The sequence below is a fragment of the Astatotilapia calliptera genome, chromosome 6, assembly GCF_964374335.1.
Source record: "Astatotilapia calliptera chromosome 6, fAstCal68.1, whole genome shotgun sequence".
In the NCBI taxonomy this organism is placed as follows: Eukaryota; Metazoa; Chordata; class Actinopteri; order Cichliformes; family Cichlidae; genus Astatotilapia; species Astatotilapia calliptera.
The window spans coordinates 42,831,531-42,846,276 of NC_137427.1; the positions used below are offsets into that span (position 1 = coordinate 42,831,531).

The 14,746-nt window shown below is 43.4% G+C and overlaps 1 long non-coding RNA gene across 1 annotated transcript; it reads left to right on the forward strand.

Moving 5' to 3' along the window:
- Positions 1-8,926: 8,926 nt before the first annotated feature.
- On the forward strand, positions 8,927-10,481 carry LOC145429613 (uncharacterized). Its single transcript, XR_013909869.1, has 2 exons — positions 8,927-9,906; positions 9,987-10,481. It is a non-coding gene; the product is annotated as an uncharacterized LOC145429613 (long non-coding RNA).
- Positions 10,482-14,746: the final 4,265 nt, after the last annotated feature.

Sequence of the window (14,746 nt, forward strand, 5' to 3'; positions counted from 1 at the left end):
TACAAAAGTAACTGAATGAAATTTGGGGGAAAAAGTCTTCGCCATCATCTGTGATGACAAATACTCCCTGTATGTCCTTTATGTTGTATAGCTTGGCAGGGGCTCCTCTTTTGTGTCCCTGTGTGTATTGCATCTGTTCCGCCTGGCTGCTAGGCTGATTATCCAGACAAGGCATAAATGCTGGGTGGCCCTCTATTGGCCTGGTGTCTCCTCTGCTTAAGATCAGGGGCCTCAGTCACCTGATTGTCATAAAAACAACTTTATTAGCTTCTCTGGAGCCAACTAGGTGTGTCTGTGTGTATGTGTATGTGCATGTATGCTGGTAGTGCTCTGTGTAGGGCCATACCAGTCACCTGATCCTCATAAAAAGATAAATGGTCCATGTTCCAGGCCATTTATTATCGTTGCTGGAAAGAGGTTTTTGAAGCATGCTGTTTGTTTATAAATCTACTTTAACTTAAAAAACACTGCACTGTATTTCCAGACAAGAATGATGCAATTCTATATCTAAATATCCAAAGAATTGATTTTTTATAAACATTTTTATTTGATAGGAATCTAAATGGATTTATACCAAAGATGGGATAAAAACAAAAACAAAGCCCAAAGCATTGAGAGGCTCAAGAAGCACAACAGGATAAGAGCACATTGTCTTAGTTTTTTGTTAAAGTCGTTTGTAGCCATATTTAACCATTAAATGAAAGTGGCTGCACCACCTGCCTGTATTCAAATTCAAACAGTCATACACAGTACGATATGCAGTGAAATGCTTGGACAACTGCTCGTGACCTAAAGAAAACAAAAAAGGAAAAGGCTATGAATAAGATAGGAAATAAATATGAAAAATTAAAAAGGGTAAATTTAACTAGGAAGGAATAAAATATAAATTAAGGTTAAAAATGAAATAACTGTACAACACAAATTAGAATGAAGGGTAAATTTAACTGGGAAAGAATAAGATAAAATATATAAATTAAAGTTGAAAATAAAATAACTGTACAACAAAATACACAATATAGTAGAACTATATAAGAATGTATGAAGAAATCTAAATATAAATAAATATATACACAATAACAGCAGCTGTACAAGTATTAACCGGAAATGAAGAATATAGTGACCAGTGTTGTGCAAAACCAAAGTCCAGAAAGTCCAGTGTGTGTGTAAGAACCATATGTGTGGGTCAGTACTGTGTGGTGGTGTGATTGAGAGACCGTATCGCCTGCGGGAAGAAGCTCCTCCTCAGTCTCTCTGTGTTGGTCTTCAGGGAGCGGAATCGCTTTCCTGACCTCAGCAGAGAGAACAGTCTGTTGTTGGGATGGCTGAGGTCCTTCACGATCTTCCTGGCCTTAGTCCAGCACCGCCTGCTGTAGATTGAGTGCAGGTCAGGGATCTCGGAGCGGATGGTGCGCTCAGCTGACCGCACAACCCTCTGTAGAGCTCGTCTGTCCTGCATGGTGCTGTTCCCGAACCAGGTTAAGATGTTTCCCATCAGGATGCTCTCTATGGTGCAGGAGTAAAAGTTCCTGAGCACCTTGGAGGGCAGTTGGAAGTCTCTCAAGCGTCTGAGGTGGTAGAGATGCTGTCGGGCCTTTTTCACCACGGTGTTGATGTGACAGGACCATGACAGGTCCTGCGTGATGTGAACTCCGAGGTATTTGAAGCTGTCCACTCTCTCCACTGGGCACTCATTGATGACGGGGGTCTGGTAGTTCCTCTCCTGCTTAGTGCTGAAGTCCACTATCAGCTCCTTTGTCTTACTGACGTTTAGAAGGAGGTTGTTCCTCTGGCACCAGTTCTCCAGATTCCTAATCTCCTTCAGGTAGGCCGTCTCGTTGTTATCAGAGATCAGGCCCACCACGACGGTGTCGTCAGCAAACTTGATGATGGTGGTGGAGCTGGTAGTGGCCACACAGTCATATGTGTACAAAGAGTACAGCAGGGGGCTCAGAACACACCCCTGGGGGGCTCCAGTGCTGAGAGTGGTGGAGGCTGAGACATGTCCGCCCATCCTTACTGCCTGTGGTCTGCCAGTTAGGAAGTTGGAGATCCACTGACACATAGATGAGCTGAGTCCCAGATGCTCCAGCTTGGTGGTGAGTGTGGAGGGAATTATGGTGTTAAATGCAGAGCTGTAGTCTATGAAGAGCATTTTAACATAATTCCCCCTTCTAGTGTCCAAGTGAGTGAGTGATGTGTGGAGGAGATGAGACATGGCATCGTCTGTGGAACGATTTGGACGGTAAACGAACTGTAGTGGGTCCAGTGTGTCTGGTAGTGAAGAAATGATGAAGTCTCTGACCAGGCGTTCAAAGCACTTCATCACTACTGAGGTGAGGGCTACAGGGCGATAGTCATTGAGAGAAGCAGGGTGGGGTTTCTTCGGGACAGGAACAATGATGGACTCTTTGAAGCATGTGGGGATCACCGACTGAGATAAAGAGATGTTGAATATCTCAGTGAACACAGGAGCTAGCTGGTATGTGCAGTCTCTTAGGATACGACCTGGGATGCCGTCTGGTCCTGCTGCTTTCCTGGTGTTCACTCTTCTGAAGGCTCTCCTTACTTCATGCTCGGAGATGACGAGCACGTTTCCGGTGCTGGCAGTATCTTCCTGTCTGCAGCCGTTAGCGCCGCTAACACTAGCATTGTTGGAGACCTTAGCTGCAGCCTCGAAGCGAGCATAGAAAGTGTTCAGCTCGTCTGCCAGAGTCACGGCCGCGTTCGTCATACCGGTTGTTGGTGCTTTATAGTCCGTTATTGTCCTTAGTCCCCGCCACAGGCTCCTAGAGTCACTCTGTTGGAGTTGTGACTCTAGTTTCCTCCCGTAGCGCTGCTTCGCCTCTTTCACCGCCCTCCGCACGTTATATGACGCGGCTTTGTACGGGTCCATGTCCCCCGTCATGAGTCCCGTGTTGTAGGCAGCGGTGCGGGATCTCAGAGCGTCGCGGATGGTTTTATCCACCCACGGCTTCTGGTTGGGAAACGTTGTGATAGTCTTTGTCTCCACGGTATCATCCGCTAGTTTCCCGATGAATCCCACAACCGCTTCCGTAAACACGTTGACGTCATCGTCGGAGCTGTTTCTGAACATGCCCCAGTCTGCGTCATCGAGTGCGTCCTGTAACGCGGCCACCGATAAGATGGCGCCGGTGAGGTCGGCTGCCGTCACGACTGCTCCGACCACTTTTTCTTTGTCTTTGTTTTTTAAGTTAGTTTTCAGCGTTTCTAAATCGGCAAAATCATCACCATTGGGTACATTAGGTATGACAGTGACACTCTTGTTTCTATTGGTATACAATGTACTCACAATTCGAAGTTTTTAACTCCGGATCCGAGCTGGCCGAGTGAGATCTCGAGGGAGAACAAAGGGAAGCGGCGGCGGCCTAGAGGGAAGCGAGCCGGCGTCAGGAACAGGCTGAGAGCTCGTGCACACCGCACACCTCTGCCTAGCATCCTGCTCGCCAACGTCCAGTCACTGGAGAACAAGCTTGACGACCTCAGGGCCAGGATAAAGTTCCAGAGAGACATTCGGGACTGCAATCTCCTCTGCTTCACCGAGACATGGCTGAACCCAGCGGTGCCGGACCACGCCATCCAGCCGGCCGAGTTCTTCTCGGTTCACCGCATGGACAGGACACGGGACTCGGGGAAGTCAAGGGGAGGCGGCCTGTGTTTAATGGTGAACAACAACTGGTGCAACAGTGCGAACGTTGTTCCTCTCACACGCTCCTGCACACCAAATCTGGAACTACTGTCCATCATGTGTCGTCCTTTTTATCTACCTCGGGAATTTACATCGGTCATTGTAAGTGCCGTTTATATTCCACCACAAGCGGACACGGTCACCGCCTTATGCGAGCTGCATGAGGCACTCACACAGCACCAGACACAACACCGGGACGCTGCGCTTATTGTGACGGGGGACTTTAATAGCGCCAACCTCAAACGCGCAGCGCCGAACTTTTATCAACACATCACCTGCCCCACCAGGGGTGTATTATGGGAACGGCAGTCATTTGCCAATCATTTCATTCCAGAGTGATATATATTTTAATAATATCTGAACTGCTTGTACAGAAAACCTGGGACAGGATCTCCTTGTATTTGGCTGTATTATTCTGACCACTCTATTTGCTGCAGAGAGGTAATGCCATAGCATTTTTCATTATTTGCTGCTACAGCCATCTTTCTTCACTATGAACCTGTCAGTCAAAGCAGCAGTGCCCCTAACAATAAAGAATAAATGAATCTCCCAATATAATAAACTGTAAATATAAAGGTGCAAATCACTTACAGAAATCATACTTAATTTTATAAATGGCTGCTCAATTGATTCCTTTCTCAAGTCGTCACTCAAAGAATTGCAATCTTTACTTTTTGGTTTCCTCTTTCAGTCTGGGAGTCTGCTGCTTGGCTCTGCTTTGTTTATATGCCACAAACAGAGTCAAGGGATGTATTGCTAATCTTCTTAAAGAGTTATCATCATACAAAAGCTATTCTTGAGAAACTGGACTGTGCTTGGTCACTCCTTTAAGGTTACAGTTCAGTTTTATTTATATACTGCCAAAGAAAGTCACCCAAAAGTGCTTCATACTGCAAAATGATACAGTACAAGAGATTGTTGGAAACCCCCAACAATCACCCTGTGAGTAAGCACCACGAAAGTGAGAAGAACAAACTCTCTTTCCCCAGGAAGAGATGTCCAGAGACAGGCTCAGGAAGGATAAACTGTTTGGCACAGCTGTTTGTGGGGGTAAGCTGTTCCTTTCTTCAGTGTGTGGTATTTGTTGATAACCGTTTGTTGTTCATCTGACAGTTATTTGTGTTCTGACTCTATACTTCTCACGTACATTGACCTGGTGTCTGGTTCTTAGACCTGGTTCTTAGAGTGACTTTTTTTTGCCTTTGCTGATTCAAATAAGGATTCATGTTAGATAAGAAAATTAACAGTTTTGGATAAGAAAGTTAACTGTTTTTGTTCAGCATCAGGATGTGGGAAAGCTATAAAGGAATGTTAGTGTGTTTAGTATTTGTTTTGTGGAGCAAATGCTGAACAGGAAACTAAATAATGTGGATATATCTTGATTTAAAAACAAAAGTAAAAGAAACCCTAACAAGCAGAAAAAGAACACGGTGTAATGCCCCTTTATGCAGGCTTAAGAAAGAATCCATCTCAGTGTCAAATCCTACATTGTTTCTTGTGTTATCTTTTCTCACTGACAGTTGGGAGGACAATGCAGACAGCTGGAGGAGAGCCAGTCATATAAATGAATGTCTTCCTTCATTTGGAGATATACCAAAAGCAAAAGAAGATACATGGGAAATGCAAGATGAAGCGTCAGAAAACAGCCAGAGTAACAGATGAAAGCATGATGCAATGCAGGAATTTAGCGATTCTGGAATTCCAGAAAAGTCAACTAATATTCTGTCAGCAGCTGACAGAAGCACAGAGCTCTGTATATATCTGTACTGGGAGATATTGTTTTCATTTCTATACACTTCCTGTTCCTGCTGCATGAATAACTGCCATGCACTATAAACCTCTCAGTTTTCTGTAAGCTCAGTAAGACAACACCTGCTCTATTAGTAGTTATTGTTATATGTAAATTGATCTTGGGAGGAGGAATGATTTGAAGACTGTCCATCTGCCAGATTTAATTGTGTAGAATTTACAGCCACAGACAGATACACAGAAGGGGTAGGGAGAAAAAATGAATACAACATAATATCGCAATAGCTTGCATGGTAATAATATATTGATACTGAGGCAATAAATATTAATGTTGCCAATTCAACTTTATTAATATAGAGCCAAATGACAACAACAGTTGCCTCAAGATGCTTTTTTAAAGGTAAAAAGACAATGCAATAATACAAAGAAAACAGAGAAAACTACAACAATCATATGACCTCATATGAGCAAGCGCTTTGGAGACAGTGGCAAGGAAAAATTCCCTTTTAGCAGGAAGAAACCTTCCAGCAGACAAGGCTCAGGGAGAGGCGGCCATCTGCTGCGACCGGTTGGGGGTGAGCGGAAGAAGAAAGGACAAAGTTAAATTCATGGAGCTGTATAAACACATAGTGAGTAAAAAACTGACTGAAGAAGAAATACTCAGTGCATCATGGGAATTCCCCAACAGCCATCAACATAGCAGTGTAAATGTATGCTCCGTCTTCTAATGATGCTTCCTAAGGGAAGCATGTATAATGTAAACAGAATTGGTCCTAGCACTGAACCCTGTGGAACTCCATAATTAACCTCAGTGTTCATTTACATGAACAAACTGCAGTCTATTAGATAGATATGATGGTTTGGAGGAAGTAATTATTGAAGAAGTCAGTTGAGTCCACCCTGAAATTCCCAAGACTGGCTGTAACTGAGAATTTTACATCCATATTGATACTGACTCTGACCTCTTTGCTTGGAGTTTTATGAGTACCACATTTAGTTTTATCCAGCATGTGTCTGGCCCAACTTACACCAAAGGGCACCCTTTGCACATTGTTCTTACTTTGGCTCTGAATGTTGATTCTATTTGTTCTAAGGACATTTTTATTATTGACCACAGCTGTGTTATTTTTTAATTTATCTGCAACTGTTACGTCCCTCTGCAGCTTCTAATCGTCTCAGTGTTTTCAGCTGGTGCTAATTGGCCACACCTAGTCAGGTGTGGATAAAAGCATACCTGAGGCAAGCTTTCCGGCAGTGCACTAGTCTTTGCCTTGGTGGCACCAGCCATTTTAGCCAACCTGGTTTTCCATTTTAGGATGAAACCTCTTCTCACCCACACTCTGTTGTTCGTCTCCTTTTTTTATGTTGCGGCTTTTGAGCCGGGTCGTAACATAAGTGGGGGCTCGTCCGGGATATTTGGACATTTTAGTGGAGACTGAATGTCAGTTTGTTTTGCTTTTAAGTGGGTGAGTGATGGTGGTCACTGTAATTGAGCAAACTCCCTTTAGTTAGTGTGTTTCAGCTGGGTGGCTGTGCTGCCCTTCCATCGAAGCACTTGTTTGTTGTTTTGCTTTATTGTTTTAGTTTATTGTGTTTGGTGGCTATCCTGGGTGGGGGTACGCTTCAGAGTTTGGTAGGAGACTATATCTCTGGTCTGCTGCCTGCTCTCGAGTTCGCGTTTAAAGTTGCCTCGAGCCTGGTACACCACTGAAGACTAGGGTAGGAAAAGTAAGGGTTTTGTTGTTTTTAGTGTTTTAGGCTGGGAGTTGCACATAGTAAATCAGTGGCACCAAACTTGGTAGGAGGTTTGAGACCATTCTTGATTATGGTCTGTAGCTGAGGCAGGTAGGCTGTTTTTAAGTTGGCATTGTGTGCACACCCTGTGTGTGCGTATGTCAGTGTGGATGGATGCTAATGAGATCCTTGTGAGGTGAGTGTTTTGTGCTGTGACCTTTAGTGTTGTGGGGAATATGGCTATTTTGTTGGATCACTTGTGAGTGTTGTTGGCCAGGTGATGGCAATAACACTGTGGGGTGCTGAGCCACCCTTGATGTGATCATTGTGTGGCCATAGCTCTCCAGTTTGTGGTTGGTCACTAGTGTGCTTGATTTACTGAACTTTTTGTATTAAAGTAACTTGTTGTGGTATAGGGCCACTTGTATGTGACTGTTTGTGTGGTGGAGACAACAGATCACTTAGTTGTGATTATTTGTTGCTACTTTTGGTTTTGTGTTGTAGCAGATCAGGTAATCATTTTGGGTTTGACTGTTGTGCTCCTTTGTGTTGGTCACATGTTACTTTTTGTCTGTTCAGTGTGGCAACTTCAAATCCTCATGCCCATCCATGCTTAGAGATGCCAACTATAACGTGAACACTGTGCTTCTGTTAGCTTTAACTTTTATTCCAGGTTTGTGGGTCAAGGAACTGAAGGCTTCAGAGGGGCTTTTAATAAATTTAAGGGTCCTAGAGGAACCCTTTTAAGGGAGGAGGTGTTACGTCCCTCTGCAGCTTCTACTCGTCTCAGTGTTTTCAGCTGGTGCTAATTGGCCACACCTAGTCAGGTGTGGATAAAAGCATACCTGAGGCAAGCTTTCCGGCAGTGCACTAGTCTTTGCCTTGGTGGCACCAGCCATTTTAGCCAACCTGGTTTTCCATTTTAGGATGAAACCTCTTCTCACCCACACTCTGTTGTTCGTCTCCTTTTTTTTTATGTTGCGGCTTTTGAGCCGGGTCGTAACAGCAACTGTGACGAGGTTTTCAGCCTGCCATGAGGTCTGCTCTTGCTTCTTAAAATTCTCCACTGCCGGCATGTTTTCTAAGGCTTTTATTTCATTTTTATCCCCTTATAATGATGTTGGTGTCCCAACAGATCCTTTTAAGAACATTGCCTTTCTATCTGTCCTTGTAAACGAGTCCCAATTGTACAGTCTTCACCATGTAAAACACCACTTATCGATTCTGTTTTGGTGTACCCCAAGGTTCTCTTATGGGGCCTGTGTTGTTCTTGTTATATTTGCTCCCCCTTGTGCTCATTCTATCCCCCTTAAAGGACATCTCTTATCACTGCTATGCAGATGATGTTCAGTTGTGACCTTGTTTCACCCAAATGAAATGTCTGAACTCCATAGTTAATTAAAGTGCCTAGACACTGTTAAACATTGAACGGCAGACAGTTTTCTTGAATTAAATCAAGATAAAACTGAAATAATTCACTGTGCACCAGAAAAATGCCCCCTTGAGTGCCCCCTAGACTCTTTAACTGTCTCTCGGATTTGCGTTGTGGCTTCGAAAGGCTTTGTTGTATATCTTGAGAAATTACCAGACTCATAGAAATGTAGTGTGTGGACTTTAAAAAAAAAAATTGTAGGCAGTGTTTTGGAGCCATTTTGCAGTGTTCAATGACCAGGGCCCTGTTTCAGGAAGCCGGTTTAGTGGAAAAACTGAGTAAGTATAGCCTGAGTTAACGAAAACTCTGGGTTTTCGGTTTCACAAAGCGAGTTCAGCTGCAGCCTGAGTGAGTCACTATGACGACACACGCCGTGAAGCTAACCTGCCCCCTAGCAGGTTTACTACAACTAACCCTGACTGTCTCCGCCCCTTTGTCGGAAACCTGACAGTAGGAAGTGTCGGACATGGCGTACCACTTCCTTGAAGAGCCAGTAGATCGTGAAGCCCAAATTCTCCGCAGAGCTCTCCGCCGGGAGAGAGTGATCAGAGCGCGTGTGGACATTTTATCATTTCCTGATGATTTTCTGTGCGAACGTTACCGTTTCTCAGCACAATCTATAAGTTATTTGGATAACATCCTCAGGCCATATATTACGCATGTGACACATCGCGGACATGCTCTCAGTTCATTGCATATTATTTGTATTGCACTTCGGTTTTTTGCAAACGGGAGCTTTCTGTATAATATTGGTGACGCTGAGCACGTTTCCAAGGCTACCGTCTGTCGGGCAGTCAGGAATGTTACAGTTGCACTGAAACGTCTCCTGTACTCATTTGTGGTGTTCCCCGGTCATAGACCCACAAGATTTATCAAAGAGGGATGCCACAAAATTGCAGGTATCAGGATGACCAAAACTTAATGTATGATGTGGTGATACTTGGACTACTACTTAAATTGCACATTTATTTTCAGGGTTCCCAGGCGTGATTGGCTGTATAGATGGCAATCACATTCCAATCATTGCTCCTTCAGTAAATGAAGGAGACTATGTGAACAGGAAGTCTTTCCACAGCATTAATGTGCAGGTACATAGTTCCCTGTAGCATGTCAAACTAACAAATTATTTCATCATAGTAATGGATGCTAATTTGTGTTCTCTGCACTGTGAAGATCATATGTGATGCTGCCAACATTATCACAAATGTGGAAGCCAAGTGGCCAGGCTCTGTCCATGACTCACAAATATTCCGTGAATGTACACTGAGCACAAAATTTGGACATGGTGAGTTGAGAATACTTTAAAATATATAAAGACCAATTGCTTCAGGGACATTTGAACTGAAGTGTATCCTTCTGTCTTAGGAGAGTTCACTGGCTACTTGCTTGGTGATAGGGGGTATCCATGTTTACCCTATTTGCTTACCCCTTACCCTGACCCTGAACCGGGCCCACAGCAGCGATATAATCTGGCTAATTGCAGGACAAGAGCCAGAATTGAAATGACTATCGGAATGCTTAAGGCCCGGTTCCAGTGCCTGCAAAGACTCAGGGTCACCCCAGAAAGGGCATGTGACATTATTGTGGCATGTGTGATTCTTCACAACATTGCCACAATTAGAGGAGAACACTGTCCTTCTGAACCAAACATCAGCAGTGATCCAAACCATGAACATCCTGACCCTCCCACGGACATACAAGATGGAAGAGCAGTCAGAGACACCATATGTCACAATCATTTCTTTTGACCCATCACCTCAACATGTTGAAAGAAGAATAAACAGGTTTTTTGTTCAACTGGCTTTATTGGTCGCCTGTATTTCCTGTACACAAAGTATTAAAAGATGTAAACCTCATAAAGTGTCTCTGTTGCTTCCTCCTCTGTAACAGCTGTCAATGTTTCTTCATTATTTTCCTGTAGTAAAGAAATAAACAACATTGCTGTTCTACTGTAAACTCATATAATCTGTGGAGTATTACTCACAACTGCATGTTGGTCTGGCTCAACAGGAGGCTGCACCAGATGCAGTACACCACCACCATCAACTGATAGAATATGAGGTTCATACAGGTCACTTATAACTTACAAGGGACCAAATGGCAATTAACAAACATACCAATCACCTTACACTTCATTGTCATTATGCTCTCAAAGACAACCAAGACTGAGGGAAGGCAAAATCAGTAGGAAAATAACTTCACTACAAAATAATCCATTATGGTAAAGAGTTTATCAAATGAATGAGCAGCACTGCAAAGGTGACTGTGAAGAAAGGATGTATGCACATCATGTATTATTTTGAATTTACCCCCTATGTAGGCACTTGTGTCTTGCGGGGTTATTGACTCAGAGGATGTCCCCGCAGAGATGCCTTCAGCCACAGGGCGCCCACTGCTTTGGCTGAGGGCCAACTGCTCAGCCTCTGTGAGTGGTGGTGGTGGAGGACCCCCACCTGTTTTTCAGGCCTCCGCTTCTTTTCTGTTGGCTATAACGGGCCACATTTGAGCATACAGAGTAAGCAAATATGTACTTGTAATGTGCTCAGATAATTTCAATAAGTGCTTACAGAAAGAAAATTAATGTAGCCTCTAACTGCAATTGATTTACATGGGACAAACAGACCAAGCACTATGGCTCATAATACAATTACACCTTACCTGTTTGGACTATATTTTTATATTTCATTTTTACTTGCTGCCAGGAACGTTTGGGGCCTGTTGGGTTGCACCTGCGCTCACATCACGTCACAAAATAAAATGTATAAAATAACAAATAAAATAACATATGATAAAATAACGTGTTAAATGGGTGGAAATCCCTCGATCAATGTTTATATTAACACTCACGCATTGACTCTGTCGGCTATGTTTTGCCATGCATGCTCACTTTCTTTTGCAGCTGTGGCTGTGTTACTTTTTTCCGCGGAATTTGCATGTTATCGGCATATGCTGCCATCAGAATTTCGGCCTCAAGCGCTGTGAAATACATTGACCGCGCCTTCTTTCCCTCCGTCTCCATGGTGACTCGCTTAATCTGTGCTCCGCTTATCAGGGCTTTATGTATCCTCGTCCGCGCGCTTCACTTGGGGTTAAAGCAACTCCGCGTTGACTGAACTAATTGTTATCAGCCTTTCTGAAACCGAATATTCCGAGTTGGACAGTTCGGGGTTACTCAACCGTGAGTGTCGTTTTTCACTCTGAGTTTTCCAAACCGGCTTCCTGAAACAGGGCCCAGAGCAATAAAACATGAAAGCTCTCATCATGTCAAATTTCATGAATTTAAAAGCTTTCCAAACCTGTTAAAAACTAGCCTGTGTTTCATGACTGCCATTCTACCAGGGTTTGCTGGTAAATGAAAAAATTTCCACTGAAGAATCATCAAGGTCTATTCTTTTTTTTTTATTTATTTGTTTGCCTGTGCCATTTGGTTCTTTAGCCGTCAGAATTGTTGTCTGAAGACCAACATGGAGACCCAATGGATTTACTTTGCCATCACAGCCTTGCCATATTGGTCCATTTGATCTACCTTTGTTGTTATTATTTATTTTATTTTATTTTGAGTTGTTACAGACGGGACAGACATGACTGAGGGATAGGAAAGGGAGAAAGAAAGAGGAAGGAAAAGAAAAACAGAAGGGAAGAGGGACAGTGAGAAAGGAAACTTAAAAAGAGAAAGAAGAGAAAAAAAATCTGCAAAACAGCGAGGCCGTGAAAGGTGAACTGCGTTATAGTGAGGGACCACTGTAATATTATAACAAATATGATATAGAGCGCTACACAGTCCATCCTTCAGTTCATCCTTAAGAACTTTAAAGTGCTTTACCTCTTTTTATGGTATGGTAAACAGAAAAAAGGTAAATTTAGTACATTTCATCCATACGAATGAAGCACATTGCAGTTATCTTAAATGCAATGCTATTTTAAAGAAACTGTATGTGATTACACTGTGATTTGGGTCACACATCAACAAGGTAACTCCTACTTAATCCATTTAATACTACTAGCTGACACTAGCTAGACAAGTCTGAATATTTCTGTGTATTAATCGACACACTGTTGTCCAGTTAGAGTTAGGGCTAGGAAGAGGATGATGCATAGACAATCTGGCAGTGCAATTACAATGATCACACTACTACTTTTCCATGTACAATGGCTTGCAAAAGTATTGGGCCCCCTTGAACTTTCCCACATTTTGTCACATTACAGCCACAAACATGAATCAATTTTATTGGATTTCCACATGAAAGACCAACACAAAGTGGTGCACACGTGAGAAGTGGAACGAAAATCATTCATGATTCCAAACATGTTTTACAAATAAATAACTGCAAAGTGGGGTGTGTGTAATTATTCAGCCCCCTGAGTCGATACTTTGTAGAACCAGCTTTTGCTGCAGTTCCAGCTGCCAGTCTTTTAGGGTCTGTCTCTACCAGCTTTGCACATCTACAGACTGAAATCTTTGCACATTCTTCTTTGAAACAGCTCCAGCTCAGTCAGATTAGATGGACAGCGTTTGTGAACAGCAGTTTTCAGATCTTGTCACAGATTCTCGATTGGATTTAGATCTGGACTTTGACTGGGCCATTCTAACACATGGATATGTTTTGTTTTAAACCATCCCATTGTTGCCCTGGCTTTATGTTCAGGGTTGTTGTCCTGCTGGAAGGTGAACCTCTGCCCCAGTCTCAAGTCTTTTGCAGACTCCAAGAGGTTTTCTTCCAAGACTGCCCTGTATTTGGCTCCATCCATCTTCCCATCAACTCTGACCAGCTTCCCTGTCCCTGCTGAAGAGAAGCACCCCCAGAGCATGATGCTGCCACCACCATATCTGACAGTGGGGATGGTGTGTTCAGAGTGATGTGCAGTGTTAGTTTTCCACACATAGCGTTTTGCATTTTGGTCTCATCTGACCAGAGCAGCTTCTTCCACATGTTTGCTGTGTCCCCACATGGTTTATGGCAAACTGCAAACGGGACTTCTTATGGTTTTCTGTTAACAATGGCTTTCTTCTTGCCACTCTTCCATAAAGGCCAACTTTGTGCAGTGCACCACTAATAGTTGTCCTATGGACAGATTCCCCCACCTGAGCTGTAGATCTCTGCAGCTCGTCCAGAGTCACCATGGGCCTCTTGGCTGCATTTCTGATCAGCGCTCTCCTTGTTCGGCCTGTGAGTTTAGGTGGACGGCCTTGTCTTGGTAGGTTTACAGTTGTGCCATACTCCTTCCATTTCTGAATGATGGCTTGAACAGAGCTCCGTGGGATGTTCAAGGCTTGGGAAATCTTTTTGTAGCCTAAGCCTGCTTTAAATTTCTCAGTAACTTTATCCCTGACCTGTCTGGTGTGTTCTTTGGACTTCATGGTGTTGTTGCTCCCAATATTCTCTTAGACAACCTCTGAGGCCGTCACAGAGCAGCTGTATTTGTACTGACATTAGATTACACACAGGTGCACTCTGTTTAGTCATTAGCACTCATCAGGCAACGTCTATGTGCAACTGACTGCACTCAGACCAAAGGGGCTGAATAATTACGCACACCCCACTTTGCAGTTATTTATTTGTAAAAAATGTTTGGAGTCATGATTTTCGTTCCACTTCTCACGTGTGCACCACTTTGTGTTGGTCTTTCACCTGGAATTCCAATAACATTGATTCATGTTTGTGGCTGTAATGTGACAAAATGTGGGAAAGTTCAAGGGGGCCCAATACTTTTGCAAGCCAGTGTGTGTGTGTGTGTGTGTGTGTGTGTGTGTGTGTGTGTGTGTGTGTGTGTGTGTGTGTGTGTGTGTGTGTGTAAGAGAGAGAGGACGGAACAGCTTTTTTGTACAAGTCCAGGATGGTTATAACATCACATGGCATGTAAAACAAAACTTTTAATCAGATTTATGTTTTTTTATGAAAAAAAATATGTGCAGAAAACTGCTGGTAATGAAAAGATGTCTGTGAACCCACAAGAAAAGGTGTAGCTTAGTTTGACAAGGCGTGTTATACTGTAAGGTAAAGCCCTACAATGATACAGAGAAAACTGAAAATCCCAACAATCAGGTGACCCCCTATGAGCAGCACTTTGGCGACAGTGGGAAGGAAAAACTCCCTTTCAACGGGAAGAAACCTCCGGCAGAACCA